This window comes from Rhipicephalus sanguineus, unplaced genomic scaffold (genome assembly GCF_013339695.2).
Source record: "Rhipicephalus sanguineus isolate Rsan-2018 unplaced genomic scaffold, BIME_Rsan_1.4 Seq333, whole genome shotgun sequence".
Lineage (NCBI taxonomy): Eukaryota > Metazoa > Arthropoda > Arachnida > Ixodida > Ixodidae > Rhipicephalus > Rhipicephalus sanguineus.
In genome coordinates, this window is record NW_023615038.1 from 39,791 (window position 1) to 60,370 (window position 20,580).

General features: G+C 47.0%; 1 long non-coding RNA gene across 1 annotated transcript in view; it reads right to left on the reverse strand.

Moving 5' to 3' along the window:
• Positions 1 to 773: 773 nt before the first annotated feature.
• Positions 774 to 20,580, reverse strand: part of LOC125756628 (uncharacterized) — a 34,708-nt gene continuing 14,901 nt past the window's right edge. The window contains exons 2-3 of the long non-coding RNA XR_007414648.1: positions 3,389 to 3,511; positions 774 to 892 (exon numbers count right to left, since the gene is read on the reverse strand). This is a non-coding gene — a long non-coding RNA (uncharacterized LOC125756628). The remainder of the gene's footprint in view (positions 893 to 3,388; positions 3,512 to 20,580) is intronic.

Sequence of the window (20,580 nt, forward strand, 5' to 3'; positions counted from 1 at the left end):
GCCACTGATCCACCGTGGCGGACAAGGCAACGAAATTTTTGCGCTGTGACCTTGACAGCCTTAGCTCTTGTATTTGCTCTTTGTATGATTTCTGTCCTAGGCTATTTTCTTTTCTCTCTTTCTTATTTTTTTTCCTGCATTACTGTCTCATGGTTCCTTCGGGATTTCGGTTTTATTTTTTTCTGCTCTTTGTGTAGCAAAAGTGCACCATTATAAAAAGCCTAGAGCTTCATATGGGTGCTTCTAGAAATGACTGAAGGAATGAATGAATTTTCAGCTTTCGTCTATCTTCTCAAAGTTGTACGGAAAAATTCGCGTTGTTCGTGCTGAAGCTGGTTACTTGGTGATCCAAGGGACATTTGAAACGTGGCAGGCCTGTGACGCCTTCACAATCAGCGGCTATTCTGGGAAGAAGAGCAACGTGTCGTTCCTTTAGCCTTTTAGCTGTTTTTCAGCGACACGTGCATGAAACAACATGTAGACACTGTCAGAGCTACTCATTGTTGATATCCAACGGCGAAGTTTGGGGAGCTCTGGCCACAGCACCGCGGTGTCCTTCACCCGTGAAAGGCTTCCGCTCGAAGTGCTTGTTCTCGGCTAACGTAAATTAAAAGTTGCTACCTAAAACGTTACGTTTGGCTAAGCAGCGATGTCTCTTTTACCAGGATGTTCTGACAAAGCTATGTGGCCAGAAGCTCTCATGAAAATGAGTAGGAGGCGACATTTGCCCTTGGGTTGCAACCGTCAAGATGTTTCGGCGAATCAACTCACCTTGGAAATGCTGGCCTTGCCGTATTTCTCTACGGCGAGGAACGTGATGCAGCCAGAGAAGAAGCACACCCCGTGGTAGAACGGAAGCATGTAGTAGTGGTTCATCGTCTCTACGACGGTGCTGTCAGAAAATACCAAAGTCGGCCATAATATTTGTTGGCTTTGTATGCATTTAGAATCAAGCTTGCGTGGTAGGTAACGTCAAGTGGTCTTTCTCCCTTAACCGCACTCTGTATGTAGTCTCTACGGTAAGAGGTGCCTTATGATGGCACGAACATCCCCAACACATGTTTTTGACGAAGCGGTGATAACGCGAGCGTTTCCATAAGTTTGTCTAGAAGATAATTTGTGAGGAAGCGCCCCACTAAGAATAGCGGCCAATAAGTTATCACACTCAACAAAAACTACGTAATGTCTTGGCCCAATCACAACAATTTTTACATCATTCGACGATTAGTCACTACCAGCTATAGCTATCGTCCTCAAAACTTCAATTTACGGCGTTTTAGGAAGTATGTTCACACTATTTTGATCATGATTCAAACATTCTAAAACTAACATAAATGTACACGTTACACCGTTTCAGGAAGAGTAATAATGCACTTTGCTGAGGGAGTTGATACTTGACAGCAAATCAGAGAGCGCTAAGTACTGTCTTTTTTTCATGACATAGGCGTTATTTGATTCCGAGTTACGAAGTGTGTTCACGGCGTCGTACCGTCGTTCAGAAATGCTTGAACGATAAAAAGTACACTTCCTGCTTTCTAAGTGCGATTATCTACGCTTTCTTATTTCGTAATGAAATCGTTGTTCACTTGCAGGTGTTCTTTTTATGTTCGTACGTAAGTGACTATTTCGTTTCGTATAATACGCTCTACTAAGCTTCATCAGAGTCATATTGCTGGCATAAAAAAGAAAATTGCATATGGTATACGCGTCCTAATTAAAATGCGCCCTTAATTCTCACGCACCACATTACTGTCTCTCCTTCGTCCATTCTCATTTCACTTATGGTATAACATGCTGGGGAAATACTTACAATACTCATATTGCGTCCCTCCAGATTGTCCAGAACCATGCTATAAGAATAATTACTGCAGCCCACGCCTCTGTAATGCCAAATCACTACTACGCGAGGATAACATTCTCACCATCGCTGGACTCACTAAATACAACTTAGGTATTTTTTTCTACAGGCTTATAAATAATGAACTTCCGCCAGCCATTTTTCCATCATCTAATCTCATGATCTACAGTACTACTCGATTCGCGATGAACAACAATTTTCTTTTACCCAAAATTCGGACTAATTATGGGAAGCAAACTGCAGCATTCACCTCTATTTCCCTTTTGAACACTCTTCCGCTTATCATGAAAACCACAAGACCATTACACCATTTTAAGAACTAAAAATGCACTTACTTCATTCTGAATAACGAAAGAGTAACTGTGTCTTTCATTTAAGGTACGTGTGCTTAGTTGTTCAGTGTATTTTGGATATAAATTATCTGACTATTGTATTGTTTCTTTTTTCTTTTCCTTTTGTCTCATCATTTTTGTTTTGCTGTGATATTTTAAAAGCGTATTAGTTTATGTAATCACATGTATAATTTTTCTGTGAATGTTATGTTTTTTTTTGCTTAAATGATTGATCTCGCTACTGTTGCTACTATGATGTGCATATTACCTTATTTCATTTTGTACAGGAGGTCCCGATACAGTCTCTTGGTTATGGGACCTCTTCCTGTATACCAAACGCTTGTAACTTCACCCAACTTTTAATAATAAAATTCTAATTCTGATTCTGATCATAGATGCTTCACCGAATGGCACTGCTGCCAATGGCAATTTTTTAAATTTATGTTTCCGAGCCTCTCGGTCCGGTGGTGCACTGAATTTCGCATGCCGTCCTCGGTTTGTGGCCCATATATTCCAATATAACCGTCTTTGCAGTTCAAGTTTTTCATGGATTTCCTAAAACAGAATTCAAGAGTAGGCGACATAGATTTCGAAGTTGCGGAAAGTGTACGGAGCAGTTTGCCGTCTTAAATGACTCCAGTAACATGTATTAAGGTTGAAAAACGTTTAGCAGATATTTATGGTTGGTAAATTTAGGATCATATGTTGGACTTTTCGCCTGAATTATTCTGACAAACGCCGAAGTATAGTATTTGTAGACGTAGTATGGCAATGAAGTCGCATATAATAATGTTCAAAATAAGAAATATTACCGAGTGCTCCATGTAGTAGTTATGGCTGGACAATGTGGCAGCAGCAGTGATCGCTAAAGCGGATGGTTTGAGTAGTCAAGATAGATGCCTTGACAGGTCCACCACCAAGATGTAATCACACCATACCTAGCTTTCAGGAAGTATATTTTGAAGGAGAAAAGTTGAACGCAAACCAGGACGTACGACAGACAGATGAGATAAGCACAGGTGCTGTTGTGCCCAGTGCTCTGGGCAAAGTGATAATGGCTTCCGTTTCCCTGCCGCCGTTCTATCAGCATTCACTTCATGTTGAATTCTGAATAAACGTTCTTATCAGCCGCCCACAAAATGTCACAGCATTCCTTCGCCTATCTCTTCGACTGAACAGACCTTTTTTTTCTCCTCACCTGTACGACCCTTGCACCAGGACCATGAATGGTGTCATGTTAGTGCCGTATATTTGCCACGCTGCTATGGCGCAGGAGGCGAGTGAGAGAATGACGAAGATGGACGCAGCCAGCCGATTTCGCCTGGGCAGATAGATCAGAAAACAAGTACAAGCTGTCGGAAGGACCACAAACAATCAATGAACGTTTTTACAAAGCTTGGATCCCTTGCGCAGTGCTAAAAACAAAGACGCCACTGTAACTAGCAACACACGCGACGTGGCTTCTTTCCACACGAGTGTGCAAAGACAGCCGCATCGTGATTACGGATTTGCAATGCCCATAGACGACACCAAGCCGATGTCCCTGGAAAGAGGGTAGCAGACCAGGAAGGGGTAGACGCTCCTTTTTTCGGCTGTGCTAGTCTCGTTGTTAAAGCATTGGCACACTACAACTTGGCATGTTTTGTGCATCACGGAACAAACCGGGCCTTACGCGACAAGATAAATGGGCTCTTTCTCGCGAGACCAAGTTTTCTTGGAAATACACAGGGCAAGTCAAACTGCCAATGACGGCCCACAGAGTACAGCTTTACGAGGTTTTCTGTTACCACGCGGGTTAGTGAAGTGTCTGACCTTTACTGTTGAAAATCTACTGCTTCGCTCGTACAGCGGAGATGGAAAGAAACGCGAACATGCGGTATCTACATTCTCTGCTGTTTCGCATTTATATTCGAGCGCTCTCAGCCTGGACGGTGTAAAATCCAATAGAGTCTCATAATACAATCAAGGACCGCTCTAGCATTTATTTAGCACCACCATGGTCACAACGTGATGAAAGCAGCGCGCTGCATTGTTCGCGTTTCTCTCCATCCCCCCTCTACAGGTCATCCGTCGGCGTTTTTGCAGTGCACGAACCCACAGCATTGTACGTGCGGAGTCGTGCGAGCTCGCGATGTCCTCTTTTGAACAATATCAGGGCGGTCGTAATAAATAGGTGATACCAAAAATTAAAACGCGTTTGCTTTTGACAGAAAGGGCTGTTCGACCAGCCAGTCATTCGGGGCTCCGTTCGCTCCACGGCTGTCGTGAATTACGGCCAAGTATAGATCGGATCGCGGGGTCCATGCTGTCCTCAGCAGCCGCATTCCGATGGACGTGATTGACTGATGGGATTCGTTTACATCTACGTTAACGAACTGCAGCCGGCCAAATTCGATGAGTTGTCTCTTCGTCGTCCTTCATTGCGCCTTAGAGCATTCGCTTCCTACGCTGGCGCTTCGCCAGCACCTAGAAAGTGCTGTTTTGTACTGTTAGGTGGCAGCAAACTGCAAGCGCTTTTCTTGTTGTTTGGGTTTGCTGAGATCAGATGAAGATATGGCACACACGTTTATTGCTTTATTTTGATGTACTCGGGTTTCATCCACAAAAACTGTTAGCAACGGTCGGCGCAGGTCGCGCCGCAATGCTTGGGAAGCTTCGCGATTGTTTGGAACATTCTTTTGAAGGGACCCTCTAACATTTTTCTAGACCTCATTGTTTTACACTTTTTACTTTCGGGTTGCGTAGACTGAAGGCTGAAGAGATTAGTGCGACAAGAACGGCAGCGATAGGAGCACGCATTCCGAAGTTATTCAGCCTTGAACACTCAAAATACAATAAAATGGAGGCCTACCCTGAACTCGATTTTCGCGGCGTCACCTGACCACGCTTCACTCGCCCTGTGACGTCTGATGGCGCCCCAATGAAATGATCTCAAAGATCCTACGTACGGGAAGCTTGCATACAATGTTGCCCATTCTTTCCAACGTAATGATGACGTCGTTGCGTAACGAACAATGTGGTGCATTAAGAATGAACTGCACGTGCGAAACGAGGCAGATCGCGAACGCCTCTATAGTGTTTTGTAGTTGTCATCTTTCTTGTTGCGACGGCGTCTATATCAACGCTCTAACATTTTTTCCCTTCAGTGTTCTTCAAACAACGGCGCCTGGAGCGTCCCCCAGCGCGTTTACACCAGCGCCGTGGCGTTCGGCGCATTCTTTGCCGGGCGCTGCAGTTTTAAAGCTGAAGAAGTCTAAGATCGTTGGTCTAGTTGGTGTTCAGTAAAAAAGCATGCTAAAGAAAAACTAAACCCAATAATAACGCTTTTTGTGATGCAATGCCGTTATTACTTCTAACGTTACATTTATAATCATAGGCCAGCGCTCATCTTCGTCGTTTCCACCCGCAATAGTTCTGGCGAGCGCCACTACGTGTTGATGCGGTCGGCAGCAAGGTAGGCGCTTGAAAAAAAACGTGTTGGAGGGCCCCTTTAAAATTACGTGCAGGGCACGAAAGGCTGAGATTATTGATTACCTTGCGCGACCACCAGCGATAGCACTGGAAGGTTCGATGACAGCTGTATAAAAAAATTCGGCAGGTCCCACGTACCGTGGGAGTCGATGTTATGCGAAGCATGCGGCGGGTAGGTGACTGTGGCGTAACTTTTTTACTGAGTGACACGTCACAAATGACGCTAAAGATTTGTATAAATTTTATACGCACAATATATGTTGAAGAGCCGCATATGTGTTATATAACCAGTTGTTTACGGTTAGGTAACGCTGCCAATGGCAACATGGGTATTACAAACACCAGAAGCGGTAAGCTGATATGTAGTGCTTATACGGGTCCCGAGAACGCATGCACGTTTCACGAACCCGTGTGCATGTGTGCAAGAAGTTCTTGACAGTTCTTGAACAAGTGCATCATCACCGTGATCAGTGAGCACCAGCAGCTGGTCATGACTTGTTATAGGATCCGGTCGTGATCGTGGTGACGAGGGGTCCATGTGTAGTGAAGTATGTGGTATAGTAGAGCTGTTGGAATTCGTGGATACCTCGGTCATTTCGTCGAAAAATTGACTGTCGACAGAGCCGGCGACATGTCGGAACCGGAAGTCACCCTTCTCGTTGGTGAATTATAGGCCGTCGAGGCTGGTAGGCCTGGATAGTGCTACGTAGACCAACGTCAGTGGATTGTGTTTGTCGTATTCGTAGACTACCTGGGAGTATGTGGCCTATGTAGCCTAGTCTACAAAGCGGCTGTCAATCAATCTGGCGTCATCCTCGGTCAGCATGAGGCCATCGCCCAGCCTCGTAAGAAATGAAGAGGACACACACTGCGTCGTTCTGGTGGCCGAAGTGCACTTTACGGTGCGGTGATGTGGACATCATATGTAACTTTCGTTAATGTATTCCTCCGGGGTCGAGCAATGCTTCAATATAGCTTGCTGAATCATAGGAATACAAACGTGATGTTTATTAGACGGCTATAAAAGCGGAGCCAACACTGGAACCACAGACGTTAATCTTAAATGACGCCTGTATCGTAAGAGTACACATCGTAGGAGCATCATGTAGTGTTTATTGCTTTCTTGTAATATTAAATAGCCAGAACCACAACCACAATTGACGTAGCACCGTATTACGCCTGCGTAGGCTGTTTTTCCAAACCAGTTGATAGACCTGGCGTGGCTCAGTGGTAGAATACCTGATTGCCACGCAGAATGCTTGGGTTCGATTCCTGCTGGGATCCTAATTTTCATTCTTTCTATTCGTTGAGTCAACGCTGCCGATGTTGGTTTTTCTTAACGCTCTAGAAATTAAGTTACCAATGTCTGTTCTCGCCGTTCCTGGGTAGATATAAACTGTGAATCACCTGTGGTGCATACCCGTACACCGCAGCCCGTGGTAAACGGGCATGTGCCACACGTGTCTAGTGGAAAGTGTTTGACGACGTACGCGACCGGATTTTAACGTTATTCATGTCATGACCCGGCAATCATATTCGTCAAATCCTCTTACCTTCCCATGCAAATTTTGGTCTACACCAAGTTAAGGAGGCGATCATGAGAGCACCCAGACGTAGGCGGCTAGATAGATAGATAGATACGTAGATAGAAACGCTCAAAGTGCCAGAGGTTCGCTAAGAAATGCTTCGCATTTAAAACGACCCGTTCTGCTGATGGTCATATTACTCGACGGGCGCCGACTGTTCTCGCCGCTATAAGTTTACAGCGTAAATCGCTTGTACATTGGCTTTTCTTTCGTCAGGCACAAGTGCGCCCAAATAAACCGTTTGTATTTCCCAGTCTTGCTACAGCCTTCTTCACCGTCACAACCACGTGACATCTGGCGGAGGCGCTGGTTCCTTCATGTTCCGACGCCTACGAAAAGCCAGGAACCAAGCCCACAGCCTGAAAAAGACACCGAAGCTCTGGTGCAGCAGTGAGCTAGCCACAGGCTGCAAGGTTTGCAACCGGAGTACGGGCTCCTACCCGATAAGACAGCCACGGCGACGACGAGAACTGCCACGATGACAGGTCATGCGTCCCCAGTACCGGGGTGTCGGAACGGAACGAAAACCGAAACGAAAACGAAGAAAACGATATTTTGTCCGCAACGAAAACGTAACCGAAACTTTATATATTATGTCGTTCCGGAGAGAAACCGAAATTTTTTCAATCGTTTTTCGGTTCACGAGAAAACTTCGCCATCCGGAACTGAGCTTGTGCAATGTGAGCATATCTCAGGGTACAGTATTAGCGCGTACCTCGGGCAGGAATTCCAAAGCAAAGATATGTTGAAATTGTGCGAGAAAACGAAAACAGTGGCAACCAGAGATGTTTATATTAACGCAAGTGGACTTTTGCGCGCCTGTCACGCAGGCCAAAGTGGAGAGGATATTGTCGGCGCTGAAGTTTGTCACAGCGAAAGCTCTTATGAGATCACATATCAGCTGATTTTGGCGCCATAGTTGTCCGCTGCCGCCGGTGTCGGTGACTGCTATCGCGTGAAATAAAAAAAAATGAATGAGAAACAAATTTCTATGATCGGATGAGATTTAACCCGCGCCCTCCGCGTGGCAGTCAGGCCTTCCACCACAGTGCCACGCTGGTGCTTGTACTCCTTCGAAAAAGAACTCTATACAGGCGCCATGTCGGCAAAGGAATCGTGTTAACATATGTAATAGGCGTGGCAGAAGAGTAAAATAATAGCCTGGCATCAACTATGCTAATAGCGCAAAGGGTGTGGTTTAATGCATCCTGCCAGGGTTGCGGAGTTGCCACTCCAGAATTGGAATGACTCCGAAATCATTCCACATTTTCGCGACCCCGGAATGGAACGGAAATGGAATGGGGAGAACGCTTGGAGGAATGGGAGGGAATGTAATTGCGTCTTTTTCCGAAAATAGAGCACGTTTTCGTCTACGTGCTGTTTTTCAAACTTCAAACATCAGTAAGTCAGAGCCTCGAATTAACAAAAAGGCAGTATTTTTAAATGGCTTGGCTGATTACAAGCACGGTACAATTATCAGCAACGCGCCTACTACAATCTCAGTCATAAGTTGGTGTACAAACAAATGCATTATCCCAGCAGATACCGAAGGGGAAACAAATTACCCTGCGCGTTGGTTCGCATTGATATACAGTAAAACCTCGGTGATACGATCACGGCTCGTACGAATTCGGGGTGATACGAATTTTTCTGTGGTAGGCCAAGGCCCATTAGCCTGCAGTGTATTGGAGTACAGTTGTTGCGAACCGATTTGCGCTCCCCGACGTTTGATACGAACGTAGGCTAGCGCACAGGTAAACAGGTCAGGGCCCATAGCCGGGAGGGGGGGGGGGCTCGAAATTTTTATACATGGTGTTTTACCACAAATAAATAATGAAAATAGGCATTTTTCTCAAATAGTCCAGGCTTTCAGCAAGTGCCCCACCCCCCCCCGAAAACACGTGCTGTCCGCGCTGTCGCGGAAGGCGCGGCAGTCACTCGCGGGCGCGGGCATGCGCGCTGCGTGACACCAACGGTGCGTCGTTGCCTCCGAGATAGTGCGCGCAAATCTCGGATGCCTTTAGGCGCCTTCGTGTTTAGATTACAGATGACGTTGACGTCGCGTTTCTTTTTTTTTCTTTTTTTTGCCGACGCGTTGACGCGTGCTCCTGTGCTCGAGGCAGCAGCGTCTTTGTACTGTGTTAACACGTGCCTGCCACGTTGATGCAAGCCATGTCTCCGCAATCAACGTTCTATGAAACAAGACTGAAACTGAGGCTGCGGGTCCGTCATGAGTCCCATTAAAGGTGGTGATGAAGACCCAAGAGACGAAGCGGGCGGTCTGGGCGAATGAGCTTGGCCTCATCTATCGTGTGCAAAGCGATTCTTAAGTCACTTTCGCCGCAGTACTATGCTGTCATGCAGAAAGCGTAGTAATTCGGAAGGGGCTACTAGCGGTCACGGGGCACAACACATCTGGCTCGTTAATTACACAAGCGCGCATGCACCGTATATTTACGAGTACAAGTATGATCGTTGACGTCTAAAAACTTACTGGCAATCATCGGAGCTGTTCATGACGTCGCTGAGGCCCGAGAGACACTGAATCAAAACGTATGCCAACTTTCTTTTGTTACATACTAATTTTCCATGTTTTTGGTGATACGAATTTCGGATCATACGAATATTTTTGGTAACCCACAAGATTCGTATCACCCAGGTTTTACTGTACCCACACGAAAGTGGCGAATACTCTATGCACAGCCTGATCTTATCTCACCAGCAGTTTAGTACCTGAACACTAAATAACATTTGCGTCAAGGAAGACACTGCATACCTGCGCACAGGCGAAACAGAGAGTTCTCCTCACACCATGCTTGCGAGGCGCGCTTGAAGCACCCCAGTGCTGACGAGCAGTGCGGACCTAGTGTTCCGTAGTCGATGCAAAGGCACAAGGTACCCAGAAGGTGCACTGTTCCAACTAATAACAGCAGATCTAGATGGTTTTGTTGCCTATTAACCAAATCTTAGTTTTCTCCATATTCACGACCGCTCCGGACACGTGGCAAAACTGCTTAGTCTTCTTGAATACTAATTTTTTCAGCATAAAAATACGCTATGTCGTCAGTTAGCATTAGCACATTTAAGCTCAAACATTACTAAAACACCAACATTCCTTCAAACATGCTGACCATGCAAATACTATAGGTAGCGGAAGAACTGCCCCTATGGGAATTAGCAGGGTGTTGTACAGCACGAGATATGTCACCAAGGTACTATCCCTATACCTTGGTAACGCCTTTTGCGTACTTTTGGGGTTCTTAATGCATCTGATTGCATATGCTTCCTATTTTCCTGTAATCTCACTCCAAAAAGCAATTCGAACCACTTGAAAATGTCAATGGGTCCAAATGGTAATAGTGATTTCCAATTGGGCCAAATAGTATCCCAACAGGACCATTCGGAATTTCCAAATGGTTCAAGAGGATAAGCTCACTTTCAATTGGGCCAAATGGGATCTCTAGCTGGATCATTTGGAACAATTGAAATTACCAAATGGTTCAAGTGGTAGCTCACTTGAACCATTTGGAAGCTCACAATTGGAACCTCACTTCCAATTGGTCCAAATGGAATCCCCAAAAGGGCCATTTCGATAAACTGGAATTGCCAAGTGGAAACACTCGTTTTCAGTTGGGCCAGGCGGTTCCATTGGAAATTTGCGTCCACAATTCGATCAAGGAATTTGGGTTATCAAGTGCTTCGACTTCGTTTATTTGCGAAGTGTTGAAATAAGTGCTTATTTATATATACAATTGTTATGCCAAGCACCATTTGGTTGCATTAATTTAAATGGTGTGAAGAAAAGGTGCAAATTTTACAGCCGTGATATAAAGTACCTCGTATGAATGTATTGCAAAAAATATCGCTGGAAGAAAGTGAACTTTTATTCGACGTTTCCCGTAGATCTGCGCACGACCGGCACGGAATCTACTAGCCGTTTTGTCATACTGAGCCGTTGCGCAACTAGCTAATGTTTAAAGCATAGCGGTTACTTCCCTAGAAGAAGAGGGATTTATTTTTATCAACATTCGTCGTTATCTGCCCCTATCGGAGCGCATTGAACTTCGCGCCAGCACGACGAACGCCGCATTGCCGGCATTTTTGTTGACAGCAGTAGCTACTGTCAAAGCAGCAACAGTCGCATCTCAGTAGCAGTAGTCTCGTATCTTTTCGTGATGTTTCCGATAGAAATGCTAAATATAACGTACTTTATAATATGAATATTACATTAAAAAGTAAGCTGCATTTTTTTTTTACAAGTAAGCGCATTACAGGCGGTGGTCAAGTATTATTATGAGCCCGTAGTTTTGGTAGTTTCGCAAACAGTCGTGGTGCTCTGCTTTTATGTGTGCGTGCGGCATGTTACATAGTGCAGCGTGTGTGCTAGAGGAACCTTGGTGACATTAAGATGAACATTTATTTTAGGTCGCTTTTATCTGTCGAAAGTGTAACAAGTCAGCATCAACACGTTTTGAGCGTTTTTGGTGTTGGTTGTACCATGCAGTGATCGCTTCGTCAGCGTCGATCGAGGGTCACCGATTTCGTCAGCTCTGATCCTTCCATGTAAGTATTGCACTTACAAATTTGGAGTGCAAGCGAACGTTCGTCCTTAGTATTTGTGTTCTTTATTATAAGCATGGTGTCATTGTACCTCGCTGCAGTATGAGATGAAATGCGCGAAGTACACTACATGCCGTTGATGTAAGCATCCTTTGTGTAATGCCTGTGCCTTATGGCGCACATGTGTCTTTGTAGAAAGCGCTAACGATTATGTGCAAGTGAATTCATTTGACGTCTAGTCAGAGTAGTATTGAATGAAAAATAATCGGTTGCCGTAAGGGTCGCATTTCGCCTTCCTTGAAATGCGACCGCTGCGGACAGGATCGAACCCGTTTCTTTCGGGTCAGCTCGCCGAGCACTGTAAATGATGGACCGCCGCGATGGCAAACGTTAATAATGGTTACATAGTTTTCCTACGGCATAAACAGCGAGTGCTTGTCAGACTGGGCTAATTAAGGGCCATTTTAACGTTGTACTGCTAATGCAAATGGGCTATGCCACGCATGTTATTTGGTAAAACTATACATTTGCTGTAATTGCGTACGTTTGATGAGTAATTATTGCCTTCATTTCTTTCAGGTGTGTACAAGCATACGCGCAAGCACACTGCTCATCTAAGGATATCTTCCATTATCAGAACACGTGCTGCAAGTGTTCAAATAAATTCTGAGTTTCCCCACCATGCTGCCTTGGCTGCGTGCAGTTGGCTGGACCAGCAGGTCTTGAGCCAATCAAACCAGGAACCAACTATAAGTGACATGCGATAGCAGCCAGCTGACATCCGTGCAAGTTCTGCGCAATTTGAATTCTACTTTGTGTTTAATCCTGCAATTTCACCTGGGCATGGCCCAGCTCCAAGGAGCTTGAAAACTTTACAGACGGATGTTTTCTGTGGTAACTGCGCCACTTGAACCAATTGGAATACGACCAATTGGCCCAAATTGTTGTGTGCTGACTGCACCATTTGACCCAATTAAAGTACAACTAATTGGCCCGATTGGTTATGTGTTACTGCACCATTTGACCCAATTGGCATACATCCAATTGACCTAATTAGTCCAAATGGCCCAATTGAGTACTAATTCACAAATGGAACCAGGTGGAAATTTTCCAATTGGTTCCATTGTTTTTTTCAACTGTGATTCCTACGTTGAAGAATTACAGGAATGGAATTGAACTGCCTGGCCATTCCCGGAGTGGAGATGGGCTAAGTTTTCTTCCGAGAAATTGAAAGGAATGGAATTGCGGCCAATTCTAATTCCCCGGAATTGAATTGGAATGGAACGGAGGCTCCATTATGCACACTGCTGCCCCACCCACTCCAAAGTGCTCAGCCATAATTCTTCATAATCATCAGCCACAGCACAATGTGCACTAATGCCTTACAGATGTGTAGCGGGTACCACGTTCTCCGAAGAATGACGAAAAATGGCATAGTGGGAACTCCGCTACTTCAGAAAAATCACGATGATTTATGGCGTAGTGGGTACCTTGCATCTGTACTTGTATTAGTTGCCCCAAAAGACTCTACAACGGGCTCTACAAAGTCCGCTCTTCCAGCTTTCGCTGGGACTGTGCTGCGTGTTCCGCGCAGGCCTGGCGATCCTTTAGGAGCTTGCTCCTTATACTCGGGGCTTGTCCATCGCCGTAGTGGCCGGACGTAAGACAGGTAAAGTATAACCATCTCAGCGCACGCTCGCGCGAAAGAGAAGTCTTCTTCCTTTTGTTCTTCGAGTGCCTTGATGATGATATTACGCAGGCAAAACACTATATCATAGCCAACAGTAGCATGCGGCGCTCGCTCCACTCCGGCGCTTGCTATAGTTTGATAGGAGACCGCTAGAGGGCCACAACTGGGCGCTTCCTCTCTCTTTGGACAGTCGTCAGTCAGTGCGCTTCGATACTACCGTATTTACTCGAATCTAAGGCGATGTTTTTTTTTTCGAAAAAACGATGGTGCGAAAGTGCGTGTAGTGTTTGGGGGGAAGGGGTCGGCTTAGATTCGACTACAGTGATTAAGTTTTTTTTCTGGGCTTGTGAATTTCGGGGGTCGGCTTAGAATCGGGGCCGGCCTAGATTCGAGAAATACGGTAATAACATGAACGAAGAAAAAGGCGACGGAGCGGAGGGCTCGCAAGGCAGCAGCACGCGGGCTCGCCGCCAACACCTGCGGTGAGAGCTCGCGAGGCCGAAGAGAGATGTCAGCGTCGTGCGGACCCCGAGATACAAGCCCGCGAAGCCGAAGCAGCGGCAAGAGAACCTCGAAGAAGTACGGGCGCGAGATGCAGCGGCCAAGCGCCGAAAGCGGTCGCTACCTGAAGTTGGTGGCGCCGACGCGAACTTCAAGCGCGATTTCCTCGACCACACGTTCGGCCCAGCTGCAAGGTCTGCGACCGCTTGTGGTTCGACAACAACCTGACCACAATCGCTACTATAACAACGTGTCACGTCTTTATATGACAGTAGAGGAATTGTACGGAGCATTCACGTTTTACCCGATTATCTCCGAGCAAGCTCCTCTAACATCAGTCGTTTCGTAGATATGGTACAATTTTTTTATCAGAACAGCGGTCTCGGAAACCAGAGAATACACTGAATGACGTGCTGCTTCTGAGGTCGTGCTCACTCCTTTGACACAAAGAATTGAGCCCACCAAAAGCATTGAGCCCACTTTCGAGAAAATAAATACTATGACTTTGAAATTTTTGCTGGTTTGTGCTAGTTGGTAGGAATTCGTGGTACAGTTACTTCCGCTTCTCTGAAGAACTTGTTTTATCCTTGTCCCACTTTCCTAAGAGGAGGGCAAGTATCTACATTACCTTCAAATTTTTGCATAAAAAGAACCGTTCCGAACCGTTACGGAACATTTTTTTGTTCCGAGCAGAAACGGAGCAGTACCTTTTGCGGTGGAACGAAACTAAAACCAAAACGAAAAACATTTCGTTCCGACACCCTGGTCGGGATGCAGCAGCCCAGGGAACCAGCGACTTTCCATGAATCATCGTTTGAAGATCCAAAAAGCTGGCTGTAGACGTACGACCGAGTCGCCGCCTCCAACAACTGGGACTCCCAAGAAAAACTGCGTCACGTCCACTTTTACCAAGAAGACGCCACGAGGACGTGGTTCCAAAACGAGAATCCGCACGACAAACCTGGGATTACTTTAGTACGAAACTCCTAAGTACTTTCATGAGCGTCGTGTGCAAGGAACAGACCGCTGTGCTGGAGACACGTGTGCAGCTTCCAAATGAAAACATTGCGATCTACATAGATGAGATGACCCGCTTGTTTCGCCACGCCGACCCCAGCATGACCGAAGAGAAGAAAGTGTATTCCTTATAAGGGGCGTCAAGCAAGAAATCTTCGCCGGATTGATCGGGAATCCGCCGAAGACGGTCGCAGAATTTGCTGCTGAATGCTGACAATCGAGAAGACGCTCGAGATGCGGACGCGGGAACAGAACCGCAGTTTCTCGGTTGCAAACTACGCCGACGCTCAAACGGTAGGAACCGCCGACCTGCGTGAGGACGATCAGAGCGATCGTGCAAGAGGAGCTGCAAACATTTCTACCTTCATCGCAGCCTCAAGTGGATTCCATCGCTGAGGTCGTCCGCCAGAAGATCTACCAATCACTGGGCGTTTTTCAGCTAGCAGAGGCGCAGCTGCAAGCTATGAGCTATGCTGCTTCAGTCCGCCGTCAAGCTCCTCCTCCACGCCCATGCCAAGACACCGCACCGCGCAGTACCGTCGCCAGACACCGCCGCCGCCACCGACGCTCTACCGTCAGCCAGCGCTACGCCCCTGAAGACCGACGTTTGGCGCGCCACCATCCGCTCTGCTACAGCGGCGAGGAAGCCGGCCATACCTACCGTCGTTGTAACTACCGCCAGATGGGACTGCGCGGCTTTGTCGTCAACTCGCCGTGTCCACAGAGAGGACCACAGCGTGTCCACAGCCAGGCCGCTACATCTCACCCCAGTGCCGGCAGTATAGGGGCCATACAAGGGGCCGATCCGCCAGCCCTTATCCGGAAAACTAAGGGCAGCAACCGATGGAGGTGTGGTTGCTGTACAACGAAATACCGAAGGTCCTCCGCCGCCGACGACAATCCCTCGATGAAATTTTAAGAACACACCGCAAGCCGAACGGAGCCCTGACGAAGAAACTTCGCGGCCGGAAGAAGACCAGACGATACCACGTAGAAGCAGCGGCACAAGCCGACGTAGCGTGATCTGAAGACGCGACCTAACACCAATGCAAGACGACGAACTAGCGACGTCTCCGTTCTAACCGACGGACAACGTCACCGCTTTCGCCGACACTGGATATGACTATATGACTATTCCGGCGTCAGTGGGCCGCTCGCCGTCAAGTTAAGGAAAATTAGGACCGCCTGAGAAGGCCCTGAAGTCCGGACCACGCGAGGCCATCTAATAGCGCCGGCTGGAGTCTGCACAGCAAGAGACACCGTCGACGACAGACTAGTCCTGCGAGCTTCGTTATCCTCAACTTGCTCCAGGGATGTCATACTTGGCATGGAGATATGTCAACGTGGCGCCGTCGTCGACTCAAAAACCAAGTCGGTAACTTTCATCAGACGAAGCAACACCAAACGCATGTCACTATGCCTTGAACGTGCTCGAGGAGCAAGTCCCATTCCACCTCGCTCCAGCGTCATAATTCCCGTTGGCACCTAAACATCTGAAGACATCGAAGGCGTCATCGAGGGTGAAGTGCGTTTGCGGCTAGACGATGCTATTTGCGTCGCAAGAGGCATCACCCGGTTGCATGATGGAAAACCAAGCATATAATATGCTCACAAACTTCAGCCAGAATACAGACACCTCAGCAGAAGATCGATGATAGCATATATCAAGGAAATCGTGGCCATCAGCGGTGCGTTTGCCTTTTCAGATCCTGACGAAGCTACAACGACGTCCCCGATACCTCAACCATCCTTCGTTGTCAACCCACGTATTCCGGCTTGCCAGCAGCAACAGCTCCGATGCCTTCTGCGTGAGTACAAGGACTGTTTCATGTCGGCATAAAGAGTTCTACAGACGCCCTTGCTAAGTCCCGCATCATAACGGAAGAAAATGATCGACAACTCCATCAGAGTCCCTACCGGTTTCGACGCGAGAATGAGAAGCTATAAAGCGACAAGTCGACGAGATGCTGCAGGATGATATCATACAGGCTTCCAAGAGTGCGCGAACATCACCAGTAGTGTTGGTGAAAAAAGAAGGATGCCACTCTGCGTTGCTGTGTTGATTACCGTCGCCTGAACAAGATCACCAAGAAGGACGCATATCCACTCCCACGGAGAGCCGACGCCTTGGATCGACTCCATAACGCAAAGTACGTTCTTCGATGTACCTCAAGACGGGCTATTGGCAATTTGAGGTCGGCGGAGAGAGAGACAAGAAGACTGCCTTTATAACACCGGACGACCTGTTTGTGTTCAAGGTCACGCCATTTGGTCTTTGCTCGACGCCTGCGACATTCTAGCGCGTTATCGACATGGCGCGGGCTGGATTACAGAGGCAGACTTGTCTTGTCTACCTGAATGATGTCGTCGTTTTCGCTCCCAGCTTTGACGAACACCTCCGACGCCTTGAAGCAGATTCAGGCAAGCAGGGCATCTGGACTAACACTCAAACCGGAAAAATGCCGATTCGCGTAAATAGAACTCCTCTTTGGAGGACACGCCATCAGCAACTCTGGAGTCCGCCCTGACCCGCTGAAGACGGCCGTCATCATCCATTTCCGCCACTGGCCGACAAGAAGGCGGTGCGTCGATTCTCAGCCTGTGTGCCTATTGCAGGCACAGAAGAATTGATATTTGGGCAAGTTGGAATTGGTTATGCATCTTTGAAGTAGACAGCGCAAAAACAAGGACACGAGAAAAGTACAACACACCACACAGCGCCTTCTCACTACTAAATTTAATAGAAAGAAGACTTATTATTCAAGCCTTTGCCAAGTACCACGTGCGCTTACATCATTGCTAGCCAAAATGAGAAGGAAAAGCATGTGCTCCTACAAAGATTAGGAACGGTTACAAAAAAATTGGCGCGTGTCTGCGTAATTCGCTGCAAATTGTCGACAGGCGATAGCCTTCTGCCGGCCGTACTACATGAGTCCTGGTCTCATCCGCGGCAACCCGTCATGCTGTTCTCGTACCATTTGGGGAGAGCCTAGCCATCTGACAGTGGCGTCGGGAAACATGAGCTTGCGCAGAACCCAGGGCCACTTCCAGGTGGCAACACCATATCGTCGGCAGAGGGCTTTTTCGTGCATAGCGTAGCATTTTCAGCGCAGCCTAAGCAACACTAGGGTCTTTAGAATTACGTATCTATGTATTTTCTGTAAAGTAACCACACCTAATAATTACGCATTGATGTTGCACCTCCGATATGCGTATATTTGCTTTTTGATCGACAATGTTCACAAGTATTTAACGCAGCTACCAGTTCAAGATGCTGGGCGTTCAGCAAGTGCTTAAACTTTGGCTGGGTGGCTGATTCGTGTTACAGACAGAAAGACAGACAGACCAAAATTTCTCGCGCTCATGTATCCCAAGAAAGACTATCGTCTTTGAAACGATGGTCACGTACACTTTTTACTATGCAATGAAACGATCGAGGAACGACATTTCATCGTTATGCAGTTCTATTGAGGGCATCCTTACATATAGATAGCCATTTTTTTGTTAATGTAATGATCCTCAGCAATTTCTCTAGTAGCCTGATTGCTGTGCCTGAAAATATTATGGTGTCGCGAAAGTTCGGGGCGCGTCAGCGTTGCGCACAGTGTCGAGCAAACGTGTGAGTACGCGTTGCCGTCCAATGAGCGCTTGCGTTCCGACAACCTTACATTCAGGCTACGACCAGTTTGCCCAGTGTAGACGTGACGGCATAAAAAATGAAGCTGGTATACAACTCCCATTGTGCGAGGCACAGACGGTGGCGTGTGCTTTACAGTGCAGCCTTTTTTTGTCACACCTGAACCTTATTCTGCCAGCTTCTTTTCAACTATACCACAAATGTTATTATTCCTTTGTGAGCAGAAAAAACAACATTGATCTTATACCCGAGAAGCGTACGTTGGGGGGCTAGTTGGTAAGACATAATTGAAAAAAATTATAACTGCGCTAAGGACGAGACACCAGAAACGAAGTGGACAGACGATCGCAGACTAACAACTGGTTTTATTGAAACATACACCACCCTTATGCTATTCCCAATTACCCGTATTCCCGACCACGGCCGATGACAGAAACGCAGAAGTAAATGAAGGAAAAGAATCGGAGAAGAATGAAAGGCGCAAGTTTGAAGTGATGCCGTACATACACAAGGTTCGCACGGCATTAAAAAGGTGGCGGGAAGATACGGGGTCGATATGGTTTTTTCAGCGCCTTGCAAGTTGTCGAGTTTGTGTGCCATGTCCAAGCGAGCAAAGTGAACAATGGAGGATGTGATGTTAAGCACAGACGTGCGTATGTACCCTGTACATCTGAACTGGTCTACGAATTCCCCCTGACCTGTGGAATGATTTACGTGGGGCAGACCGGAAGTTGTATTACCAAGCGTTTGATAGAGCATGCTAATTCAATAGGAGACGGGAGTGGGAAGCACCTACCAGTTCATTGTGGCGCATGCGCGCAGGGATGCAAGCCCATCTTCAGTAGCACTAAGGTGATAGGGCGAGCTAGAAGCCAAAGAGCAGGAGAAATCTTGGAGGCATCTTGAATAGCTAGACACGGGCCTGATAAGTGCGTCAGCGACACGTTCGTGTATCTTTCCAGAAAAGAGCGTGATTTCCTTTGTAGTAGATAGGAGTCTTGGGGGTGATGAAACCTGTCACGTGGTCATGAATGTCATTGCGCACGCGCTTAGTTTGTTTCATAAGGGTGGTGTATGTTTCAATAAAACCAGTTGTTAGTCGGCGATCGTCCTGTCCACTTCGTTTCTGGTGTCTCGTCCTTAGCGCAGTTATAATTTTTTTCAATTATCTTATACCGACTAGCTACATTTTTCAGCGCATGCGACAACTTATGTACAGGCTAGAGTGACCTAGAATAGGGGAGTGTCCAAAGCGCCGGCTCCCGCGTGGGCCTTTTGCGGTGAACTCCCGCGCCGCGCGCTGCTGCGCCGGACCCGTGGGCTTCCGCGCTCGGGAAGCGCGCGGAAAGCTAGGGGCGTCTGCTGCACGCTGTAGTTTTTTGCGCTGAGTTTCCACACAGGGCATTTGTAGTCTAGTTCATTTTTATAATGCAGTGCAGAATGGAGCTTATCCATTTTTAAGCGTTGTGTTAGTGCTCGGACAACAACAGCATGCAAAATATCATGTGTCAAGCGGCATCAGCGTGGCCTAGTTCCGGTTATAGAGTTCGAGAACGTCTGTGCGTGCGTAAAAACGCGCCAAATGAACACGCACAAGAAAATAACGAAAAAAGCTCTCTCACGGGTAATCGGGAATAGCATCACTCATGAAAGATTTAAGAGTAATAAAAAAGCAAATTACACTCGCAGTCAGCTGAAATACTTATACGCTCAGTGACCGCTTCACACTACGAGCTTTTTACTCATGGTCGCCAGTGGTTTGCTAGCCATATGCACACCGCTTTATTCGACAACTTGTTAGCCTCCCCTAACATTTTATTATGGACAGAGCACACCGGGAAGACGTAAGAGAAACAAAAGAAAGACTAGAGACGGCCATACGACCACAATGCTGTTGGCCTACTTTGCTTCTGAGGTACCGTACAGCA